We start from the raw sequence: 12,160 nt of genomic DNA, 5'->3' as shown, positions 1-12,160 counted from the left end.
TGTTTTGAAACTAGTGGTATGTCTCATTTGCATATGGAAAGCCTCGGCGAGAATGTGTGGACCCCAATCTATCCATCAATTTGGAGCATTCACCAATTCGATGCTCAATTCAATCAAGCAATCAATAAACATGGCCGAACTAACCTCCTTCGACTAACGTTCTCTGCGGTAATTCCATTTGCTAATTTAAATATGCCAAATTGTATTTTATTTGTATGCCTATCCCTATCGCACCATCCCCTTTTCAACCCCCTTTCAGTGCCCATTTCACTGCGCTTTCCCCCCTTTTTGCACCGCCACCCATGCTTCCCTAATTGAGTTGAACGAATCGAACAAAACTTGGCGACGAATGGAAAAACCGTTCGTCAACTCCAATTGACTCCTATGTGGATCCATCCAGTCGGGCCCCCACCCCCAGAGAGTCTGAACCCCAGTGTGCCACCCACCGCCCTCTTTCGTGGGCGTGGCATCCAGTGGAGCGTTGAACGTTTGCATGGCTGCCAATTAATTTGCGGTTGATCAATTTAATTTGAAACTTCGTTTTCCCCACTTCTTTTTTTTTTTTGGTCCGCTCTTTGGCGAATTATTTGCCATTGATTTTGTACCCTTGCTCCGTCTCCGTTGCGCACATGGGGAATCGGAATCCACACGAGCTGTCTCCTCTTTTTTCCTCTCTTAATTACCATCAATTATTCAAACTGCATTTGCGGAGTGATCAACTTTTGGTCTGTCTTCAATTAAGCGGCGAGTTTTCAACCGAAATACCCCCTCCCTTGCCGTTTTGGGGGCAATCTCCTTTTGGATCCTTGCTGGCGAATCCTTTATGCATACGCCAATTTTGGTTTTAATTCTTTTTTCGCCTCCAATCCCCGCTTCTTTCTCATTTGCACTTCAAGTGCTTCACGAGTTTTGTGCGATTTCTCACAGGAAAGGCATCGGCACAAACACTTTTGCCAGACACTTCGGGTCTGGCTCACAAAACACACACTCCAGGACTCAGGACTCTGGAACTCCGAGATTCTTATCACACTGGCACTCATTAGGAAATTTCCTTAATGCAAATTAAAAGCGTCTAAATAAATTATGAGCACAGTGTGCTGTGATTTGAATGGGAATGTGAGGATTATCTTTTGAATCAGTTGCTTGAGGATGTCAAAAAATTCGATCATAACGTTCCAAAACCTTTTCATTTCTAAAAGGACTTCCGACTTTTATATAAATGAAATGAATACATATGAGATGATATTACCTTATTACCGTCCGTGAAAATTTTGGCAGCAATACTTCAAGCGTGTGACAGAAGAAAATCCCTTGTCGCTGTTGGTTCTGGACGTTTTGGCGCTGAGCTCTGTTTGAGTTTAACTTTTTCGAAATTTTCACAGAACGAACTCACGTAAGACAAAGGTGCGAAAGTTTCCCCGAGCTAAACAAGTCTAAACACTTGCCAGGAAGTTTTGCAAAAAGTTTTCAACGAGGATACGTGGGCGAATCACAAAGGATGCTGGGCAAAGTTAAGGATTCCTCTACAAATTACACGCTCAATCTCAGAGGTACTAGGCCGCAAAGAGTAGTTAGTTTTGGGTTAAGAACACACGCACGTTAGCACTTTGAAGGAGCTGGATGTTGTTTTTTAAGGAGTTTTGAGTTTTTCCAGCCTTGTTGGCAGCACCGTTTTGCCGACGGAAAAGTTTCCTTTTACAGATTACAAGGTGTCATTTAATCCAGTCCGGGTAATACGTATTTTTTCGGGGGATTTAGTATGATCTATATGGCATATATAGTGTGGATAGTGTTCAACCGACCGCGTGAAACGTCAGAATGCGAATGATCTAACGGTGCTTGTCGCAGTCGCAACGTCGACAGCGCAGTCGGCTGCAAATTAGATCTGCGTCGGCAGAAAGATGGCTGCGGGTGGGAAAGAGATGGAGGAGGAGGAATGGGGATGATGCCCCTAAGCGCCGCCTTTGCCATTTCCCGTTATTTTCGCTCGCGCATGCGCCGCGCAGCCAGCAAACCAAAGCACAGTTGTTTCGAGACATATACCCATCTCGCTCGCTCACCCAACCCCCACTCTCCCTCTCTCTTTTGCTCTTTCTCCGGCATGTAAGACAATTTTCTCGCGCATTTTCATTGTGGAAATTGAATTTTCGGCATGGAGAGCTGCAAAAACAAAAACAGAAACGTTGAAGGGGCTCTCGTGTTCCTAATATCCCTATCTACTCTTATCCCTATCTACTTTATTTTATTACACTTTATTTAGGTGGCAAGGAGAGAGCGAGCAAAAGAGACGGGACTAGCCCCAGGGGGGGAGGGGGAAAGAGAGCGCAAACAACTGAGGCAGCCTTAAATTGGATTTTCATCGTTAAGTGTGGTGAATGTGTGTGGGACAGGGAGGGATGCGGGAAGAAATGGGGGCTACGGGAGGAAGAAGAAGAAGGCGAAGCTTTTGTGCTTTGGGTGCTCTTCTGGGAAGAGGAAGAGGATACTACAGCAGTAACAATAAGAAAACGATTACTCACCGTTGGTATTTATTTGGCATATCATTTTTTACCCCTCCCCACCCCCCACGAACTTTTTCTTTTCTTTTTGCCCCACTTGACAACTCAATTTATTTAGATTAATTTCTCATCTTGGGCAAAAAAATAAATAACTAAGTGAATTTCAGTTAATTTATTATGGGGCATCATTGTTATGGCTGCAACCTCTTCTGTTTCCTCCCCCAAAAAGAAAACACCCCCTATAATAGCAATTCCCAATCCCAGTGACGCCATCTTGGATCCCATTTATTATTGTTTGCCTGAATGGGCTCCTCTAGCTGTCCTTCGCCCCCGTCCACGCCCCTCGACCTCAGGACCCACTGTATCCCCTCCCCCCTCTTGCCCCTTGGCTCTTTGGCCACAATTACGAAATGAATTTGTGGCCTCCCGCAGTCCCTATTCTTCCCCTTTTATGCACTGACGTAATTTCTTAACAAATCTTACCTGAAAAGTTCTTATTCCAGGACTAGGTAAAACATTATCCTAATATCAAACATAATAAAATACTTTAAAATGGTATGAGTAGATGCTCTTCAAATTCTAGATACATGTTATATTTTATATCGTATATTGCAAATGCTTTCTATTTTATTATCATAATCTAGTTGTGAAACCTCATTTGAAAATATTTTTTTTGAAGTGTTCTGAATTTGGCATTTTGGGCGTGCAGGATAACTATTCAGTTTCTTCTGGCTCTCCTACGCTTTCCCCTCGCCGGCCACTCCTTTCTTTTGGGGGAAGCCTGTCAGGCCTGCAAATTGGCGCCCTGATTTATGACTTTGTCTATTGTTAGCTTACTTCCTTTGCCACCCACAGGCCCCTGGACTGCGTCCCCACTGCGTTCCCCCATCATTAGTTTGTGTTTTAGTTTCATTTCCAATCCGAATTTCATTTCATTTTGCGCTCAAATTTTGTTTTGTCCTCTTTGATTGTGTTTATTTTCCACTCCCTCTCCGTTTTCGGCGCTTTTCTTGGTTGGTTCGTTTTAGTGGAATTACCTACTTCATAATAGATGAGTCTGGGATTCGTTTTGGACGCCAGAGAGAAGGCGTGGCACTCGGATTCCAACGCCTCTTCCTTTGGCAGGTGAGGTTCCTGCGATTCGGAGGAGGAAAAAAGATTTTTCCAGCCACCGAAACTACTCGTGTGGCATTTTCCACTTTGGTTGGATGATTTTATAACAGTTTGCTTGTCATAAAATTGTCTATATAGGCGATGTTATCAGTTATGCGATAAGCTTTTTATTTTAATAAATTGTTTCATTTCTGTGGCCTATTTGTTATAATTTTACAAAAATTACTTAGAGAAGCGTTTATTAATAACTTAAGCAATTGGCCCGCCTTGGCTTTCTTCGTCTTCTAACATCTTTCTACAATTTGAACTAAAGTACTTATTTATTATCCCTTTTCCACCATTTTCTCGGTGCCCGGCAGTTCCTGGGTGAAATTTATGTAATTTATATGGGCACTTGACTGTCTAAATTGCCTGCAGAGCTGAGCCCCACCCGGCAGAAAACCGCCTCAATGGCAGGGCCATCTCCAGTCTGCCATCCATTTTCCCCCTCCACTCCGCGTTCCCCCTCCACACCCTCTGCCCCTGTTGGAGCACGCTTTGCTGCCACTTTTTATATCATCTACTTAGCCCTAATGGCAAATAATTAATTTCCAGCTTCCGCGAAGCCAGTTCTAGCCTGCCACGCCCCCTAGCCACCGCCCACGTTGTAAATGGCCGCATGTAACTGCAGTTTCGCCCCCCAAAAACCCCCTCGCTGGCCCCTGGAACGACCGTTTTCAATTTACAAATTGCTTATTTTTCGAAAACCAAATTGCGAGTGCCTCGGACTTTTGCCAGGAGTGAAAACCCGTAACTGTAACCGGATCCGGATCCGGATCCTGATCCGGGACCAGGACGAGGCCAGAAGCAGCAGTTAATGCATTTTACGTGCGGCCAGTTGGGTGGCGAGAAATGGGGGTGGGAAGAGCTGGGTGGGGAAAATGCGCTGCGGCGAAGGCATCTCAATTACGTTTATAAATTTTCCAAGCCAAAATGGCGCAGCCTCCGAAAATGAATAGCCGCCCGAAAGGGACAGCGTGAAATGGGGGAGCGAGACGGCAGGCGGCAGAGGCGCTGATGGGGGTTTTGGGGCTATTAATAGTCCTTCATACTTCATTGAGATGCTGAAGCATATAAACCAGAAATATAACAGGAAACTTAAAGTTGAGAAAACATGTTATTATAACATTATATATATGCTTATATATTTATTTTGAAAACCCTTTTCTAATTTTGTCTACGCCATTGATCTTATAAGCACCAGTCTACCCAGGAACCTCATGAAAAATCAACGGAAGTCCCCTTTCCGCTTGTCGAAATTTTATTAACTTCTTTTGGTCCAAATTGCATTGCGGTTTATTTGGAGGCCACTTCCCATTCCCAAAAACCAACCCTTACCATCCCGATCCCTTCATCACCTGACTCCTGAAAACGATACCCGTTTATTTATGATGCGACATTTCAACTCGCATTCGTAGGCTTGAAAAGAGCTTCGAAAATTTATTGGCGCCATCAAAAATTGTTTGAGGCACGCAAAAAAATAGTTCACCTCTAGTTATGTAATATTGAAAATATTTAAAACAACTCCAAAATTATTAAAATGATTATGACTATTTTAAGTTTAAAGAGAATATTAAATTATAAATTTGCTTAAGTACTAAACGCAAATTTGTCAGTGTATATTTATTATTGGGCGATGGGGTGAGTATATGGTGCTGGCCACGCCCACCGCCTAAGCAAATGGCCAAGACTCCATCGTTGGCCTTTCGGTTTTATGGCCTACGCATCATTTGGCTAAAAGAGGCAAAAAGGCTTCCACGGAATCCATTTGGAGGCATGTCTTCGACTACAATTTGGGAATACAATTTGCGAAAAGGCGGTGTGGCATGGTAATCGTTCTATGAAATGCCTAAATAAAATAAATGGCTAAACAGAATTAGAGTGAAAGGAGCTGCGGCCCAAAAGGATATGGATTGGCGCTTATTCAATGTTATTTATTGGGAAATGCGGTATCGCTTTTATGATATTTTATTTATTATACGGCTGTACATAAGTGGCGAATTTCTTATTTACGACGAACATTATTTGGATCTTATTTTATTGCAAGAAATAAGTGTTTTTTGGAAGGAAGGGTAACAATTTTTTTACTTTTTTATTTGCTAAACAATTTAGCTTTTAGTATAGAATATATTATAAGATCATTTGATCACATCTTTCCACTCTTGAACCAACGAAATTAATTAAAAGCGCAATTAATTTGTTTGACAGCTGAAGAAAACAGACGCCAAGCTTTTGCCTTATTGTAAGGGGGTAGAATGGGGGCCCAAAATGGCTGAAAGGGGGTTGGGAGAGGCAGGGGAGGCTGGCTTTTTTCTCCTTTCGTTTGTCTGATTCTGTCGGAATAATAAAAGTAATTTAATTTTAATGAAATTGTTAATACGAAAACAATTTCATTTTGCAAAAAGTTTTGCCTGGGCCAAAAGAGGAGCAGAGAGGGGGGCGGTGGGGGGTGGAGAGAGTGAAATTGCTCGTGACAATGAGTGAACGGGAAAACAACAAACAAACAAACAGGAGTGTGAGAAAAAGAGAAGGCCAAACGAGCAAACACTACGGTACAGAAAATACAAAAATGCCGTCGCAAAGCCAAACAAGAAAAGCACTGCACAAGCGAAAGAGACAGAAAGAGGGAAAGAGAGAGAGAGGGAATGCGAGAAATGAAATGCTGATGCGAAGATTTAATAAATGAAATTGGTGTGTGATTAAAAACACAAAAACCAAACGAAATCCATCTAATCAACTTTTGCTGCCGCCTCACTTTTCCTCTACTTTCTCCTCCTCCTTTTCCACAGACCCGTTTCTCCTTTTGTCCTTTCTCCCAGCTGCTATCTCTTTCCTTCTCCCAGCGACGTCGACTGCGACAGCGGCAGAGGGGTGAAAAGAGGATGTTGAAGTAGGGGAGGGGTGACACAATACTGGGGGTGGGTGGTCTTAAGTTTGCAACGCCTTCTTGACGGAAATTCCCGACCAAAGATCCTTGGATTGTTCAAACCTTACGAAATTGTACGTAAATAACCGTTTAAATTAATAAATAGTTTTAACAATATGTTACTGATTTAACATAAACATTAATGTTTAATTTAAAATTTTTGATTTTTAAACATGTTTCAAAAAATTTCCTTTTATGTCCTATAAAAGATCGGAAAATTCATTCTACCTATTATGTACTTCTTAACAAACCTAGTATACCCTCTTACGAAACGAGTTTAATAGTAAAATTTCCCTGTTTCTTATTCCCCTTTTCGGATTTTCTCTCTTCTCAGGCTCCACCCCTACATATGAGCAGAAAATGGCTCTGAAATGCCTATACATACGCATATTTACATATATATGACTCCCAGTTGCTGTAAAATTCTACATCTTACATGTATAATAAATGTGAAGAGTAATGTAAAAATCACTGAAATAGCAAATGCCGCTGTATTAGTTCCAAAAACCAACACTCTTTTTCATAAACAGAAAGGCGTTGTGTGCTATTAGTTCCAAAAGTATACGAGAAAAGTTGAATAAATCATGGCGCAAAGTTAATCCTGTATTGGCAATTTATAATACTAGATTAATTGAAGACCGATCTTGACCAACTTAAATGATGATTTCATTCGGCATGATTATTAAAATCAAACTGCTACACCTTCTCTGAGAGAACTAGCTGGGAATTTGATTATTTAATATGTGCTTATGTTATTAAACTTTACACTTTTTTAAAATTTTTATTTTTTATTTGTTTAAACAATTAATTTGTATAAAGGATTGAATATAATATATATTCTTTAATTTTTTTTTATACCAACGCAAATTCATAACATTGCAACAGAAGAGAATATAATTTTTTTAAATTAAAGAGAGCAAAAAGTGCTAATGTGCTCTTTATTTTAGAGTATCGAGTAGTGGTAGCGAGTACGTTGTTTGTTTCAGTTTCAGTCTGTTGGAATTTCTCGTGGTGTGCGGGTGTTGTTTGTCGCGATCGTGCTTGGAATTGACTTTTGCGGCATTTTTATAAGAATCGATGCAACGCGTGGTTTTCCTGCGAATCTTGGCACAAGTTCTTGTTAAAAGAAAAATAAATATATATATGGCATTGGCGTTTATCACAATAATCCACATCGTCATTTAGTTCGGCGGTTTTTCAACGACTTGTGTTTGTGTGTGCGTGCCACTTGGTTAGTTGTTGCTGCTTTCGCTAGTCGTACGATCTAGCATTTGTGCTCAATTCTGAATTCTAAAATAAAACAACAACTAGCGTTTTCCATATGTGCAACTATTTGCCTTAAAAAGCAATTAAAGCAAAGGCAGCGGCTAAAGTTGACTGAATATTAGAGAAACGTGAATTGTGAATGCAGTTTTAGTGCATGAAGCGAAGAGAGTGGAAGAGAGAGCGGCTCTCTTTTAGTTTGTGATTTCAAAGTGGAAAATTATTAATTCAAATGCAGCCTGCAATTAATTGCATGGAAAATCACTTTGCTGCTCGCTCGCTCTGTCTCTGTCGCACTTCAGCTGACGAATTTTCCCTGCTAAACTTGACACTTTCCAGTCCATCTTTCCAACTAATTCCTTGACTGCAGTTTTGCGTCGCATTTCCTTTCTTCGCCGATCTGCCTCTTTGCCTTTCTTTTCTCTGATATATTTCAACAGAAGCTCAGTTGTTGTTGTAACTACTCCTCCTCCTTTTTGTTACTTGCTGCTTGTTTTTGTTGCTCGTCATGTACAATTTTTTCCAATTTGTGCGCCTTTTCATATTTTATTCTGCCGCGCTGTTTTTCTGTTTTCTGTTTCTGTCTCGCCGCCGCTTCTATTTTTAGCAACAAGTATGGCTGATGTTGTTGTTGCTGCCGCTCAAGTTAACTACGCTACGCTGGCAGAAACAACAACAAGTCAAACTATGCGGAGCGAGAGAGAGTGAACTGAAAACAAAAAGAGTGAGCGATAAAATTCGCGAGAGAGAGTACAGTGGGGCTTGACTTAAAGTATCAGATGAAGCAAGTTCTCAAATTTTAACGAATCGATTGTTCTTTAATCCAATAAAATTATTAAATCGATATCAGTGAACTATTGAATACAATTAATAAAAGCTCAGTCTTGTTTGGACCTTCAAGTGGGGGTGCCACTGTATTTGACTCAGGTGATAACAATAACAGCGACGAGTGAGAGATCTTTCTCTCTCTCTCTCCTTCATTTCATTTCCCAATCTTTCGTGTTCGTGTTCTGCGGCTAATAGCATTTAAATTTTAATGCCCAATTTCATAGAAACGCAACGCAAGTGGAAAGACTCGAGAAAACAAAAGTGCAGGCCGTCTAAATTGATGGCGAAGTTTCGTGTGCCGCCTGCATTTCATTTATAAATATATTTTCGGCCTTAATTCTGTGCTTCCTGTGAATTAACGAGGAAACTGAAGAGTGCGCGAGCGAGAGGGCCGATCACAAATCAACAAGTGGAAACGGAGAAACTTTCTTCGCAAAAGCCGGCTGATCGCAACAACAAGAAGAAAAGAGAGCGATTCTCTGCGACTGGAAGCATAACATTTACATTGCCCCTGGAATTTCTTCACTTTTCGTCCAACATGTAAGCTCCATTTTAATATGCAATTACTGTCCGCTGTTGTCGAACAGCAGCTTATTTATTCATACTTATTGTTTATTTATGGATTTATGCCGCCTACGAACTTTGTGATTGCACAATCGTTCGGCCTTTGAATAATTTTTTTCGCCAAGGCGCCCTTTTGTCTATATACCCATCTCTTTCGACTGCTCCAGTGCTGTCTTTTTCTGGTCCGTGCTTTGAATAAACAATTAAGGCTCAGGGTCTTTAAGCCCTTTTCTGCCGAAAGTGATCGTGCCCGAAAACAGATAAGATAAATCACTAAAAGTTAGTAAAACAATATGTGCACTTCCTTAATGATAAACGATCTGTAGGGAGGTTACTTCCATATCGTTTTCGAATTTTATCAAAAACTTTCACTAGTATGAGTAAATATTATATGTATTATCTGAAGTAAAAACCCTCCGCTTATCGAACCACTTCTCAAGGACATTCCAAGGATAAGTCGGGTATATCTCTATCGACAGTTTCTTGAAAACTCATTCTTTGTCCGCATTTATTGCACATTCACATTCATAGCGAATCACAGGAATCAAAGCTCAGTTGTTGTTTCAGTTACCGCTGCTCACTTTTCGCTTTGTTTGCTAGTTTATTTTTAGCATTTTGTCATAAAGTTTAACAAACAAACCAACCAGGCAACGGTGAAAAATTGCTGACACTGTGCCATTAAATTTGTATTCGATCGATTTTAGGTGTGAGGGTGTGTATAGACTCTGTTTTACAACTGCGCAGATTTCGAACGTAGAAATATATACATATTGGGTAATTATAAGGAAAGGGTTCCCTTATCGGAGGTAATTCTAGAAGTTGCACAACAACTCGTTTGAAGCGGAGTAATAAATTTGCAAAGCCATTTGCCAGGTCTTAAATTGATTTTCTTCCAGACATCCAGAAACTAAGTCGCAGTTCGAAATTGGACTCTTGAAAGGTAATTCCTTCTTATCTAAACTTCAAACGATAAGTCGTGAATGGGGGTATTTGGATATGGGGAATACGGAGCAGAAATGAAATTACATGCCACCTTTATTGCGCTTCTGCATTTTATTTTATGATCATTAGTTTTGAAATTCCATAAATCAAAAATTTGTGTAGATAGTAGTGGTAAAGCGAATCGTTTATGTGTTTGTTTATCCGAGAAATCATTTGGCAAAGCATTTATGGCACGAAAAATAAACAATTTGTAAAAATTCAATTTTCGGGATCCATTCCACCCGAATTTTCGCATTCTTTATCCACCCGCCATAGCAAATTGCAATTTTACCCGCTAAACGAATTTGTTAGCCCCCGTTAAGGTAGAATTTCAAGAAGCAAAATCTTGTGTAAGCTGCATATCAAATTTATGTCAAGTTGGCCAATTCTCAACAGTAAAAACGACAAAGAAAAACTCTACGCCAATCAGTTTGCAAAAAAATTAGCACCAATTTGATTTTTCATCAATGAAACTTGTTTATTTGAAAAGTGGTTTCGACGCACAGCTGTTTTGAAGGAACGGAATGGAAGTAGAACATTCCAATCGGAGACTTTAAGAGAAAAATGCTCTTAGGATTGACGAAATTCTCTTAGCTTGGGATCTCTAACACATGACATTTTATATATTTAACGACTCAATTTTACTTTTTGAAGTTAAATTAGATTTAAGCTTTGGCTTATACTAATAGGAAGACTAATTGTAATTTATTTCTAAATTTTATATTTAAATTTAACCTGGTTTCCCTTATCGATATATTTTATTTCGCTGTCATCACTAACTGAAAAAGCTCTTCAGTTTTGAGCTTGCAAGTCTATAAGCTTTTTTATCGCTGCTTACAAGTGAAAGCTTCCATTTCGAAAATGTAACGGATTAACCAAATTTGAATAATTTTTAAAGCAGGAAAATGTAAAAAATGTTTCTAACGTTTTTGTAACATACTAAAAAACAAGTTTTTCTTTTTATTTAATTTACTTCGGATTCTTATAATTAACAAATTTTTTTTAACTCTACCAAGTCAATATCTGATTTTAAACCCTGCCCAACCCAAAGTTGCATATAGAATTGACATAAAGCAAAACTGGGCGGGTGTTGTCACTACTCAATTGTTGCTGCACTGTTGCCGCCCAAATAACCTTTCCCATCCGATTGCACCAATTAAATAAAATATATATAATTATTACCTACGCTCACTGGCGACTCTCATGACGCCTTATCAATAGCGTCAATGTCGCCAAATACAAACAAAATATAGTGACAACAACAGTTTGTATCGGAACAATCTAATAAAAGTAAATGCAGGCCACTGAATGGATTCTGAGCGGTGGAGAAACTAAACAAAGGGGTTAAGAGTATATACGCCAAATAAACAACATGACTCATTTTGTTTTCTTTATATGCAAGGTAAACAAAATAATGGTTAAGTAATCAATGCCATTTGTATTAATTTATATGCTAAAATCCCCTTTCGGTGCGCCACTGTTTGCCAATCAGCTCAATTAACCAGGCATGATAATAAATGATACTTCCTTTATCCACATAAAAAAATGTTATTGATTTTATTATAGATAACTGAAAGCATTTTGTACATAAATAAGAATTTAACATGCTATATGCATTATAAAAATTCAATAATATTTATGTGGCATATTATTCTTTATCATGAAAACTTCCTCAATATTCCTCAATTTTGTTCAGTGTTTGGAAATCTTCCACGGCACTTTTGCCACGATTTCCAATTGGATTTGCATGTAAACAATTTAATAATGTTTTGATTTTTGCTTAAATCACGTCCCACGTGAAATGATTGTTGCATGCTCGACTCAATTTCCTCCTCTATATTTTCCCGCTTCTATTCCGCCTGCGTTGAGTTGATAATAATTCCAGTTCGGTTTTGTTTACATGCCCCCGTAATGCTGTTCGTAATAAATAAATCAGTACCCCTAAACG

General features: G+C 39.5%; 2 protein-coding genes across 2 annotated transcripts in view; one reads left to right on the top strand and one right to left on the bottom strand.

Annotated features, from left to right (window-relative positions):
* The window catches only part of LOC6730896 (homeobox protein aristaless), a 34,903-nt gene extending 33,061 nt beyond the window's left edge, over nt 1-1,842 (bottom strand). The window contains exon 1 of the mRNA XM_016179487.3: nt 1,250-1,842. The gene's annotated coding sequence lies outside the window, so the exon portion shown is untranslated. The remainder of the gene's footprint in view (nt 1-1,249) is intronic.
* A 5,706-nt stretch (nt 1,843-7,548) lies between these two features.
* Nucleotides 7,549-12,160, top strand: part of LOC6730894 (cGMP-dependent protein kinase, isozyme 2 forms cD4/T1/T3A/T3B) — a 29,664-nt gene continuing 25,052 nt past the window's right edge. The window contains exons 1-2 of the mRNA XM_016179056.3: nt 7,549-7,807; nt 8,892-9,207. The gene's annotated coding sequence lies outside the window, so the exon portion shown is untranslated. The remainder of the gene's footprint in view (nt 7,808-8,891; nt 9,208-12,160) is intronic.

Source organism: Drosophila simulans, chromosome 2L (assembly GCF_016746395.2).
Source record: "Drosophila simulans strain w501 chromosome 2L, Prin_Dsim_3.1, whole genome shotgun sequence".
In the NCBI taxonomy this organism is placed as follows: domain Eukaryota; kingdom Metazoa; phylum Arthropoda; class Insecta; order Diptera; family Drosophilidae; genus Drosophila; species Drosophila simulans.
Note: the sequence above shows the minus strand (reverse complement) of the source record. Positions and strands in the feature narration are given on the sequence as shown.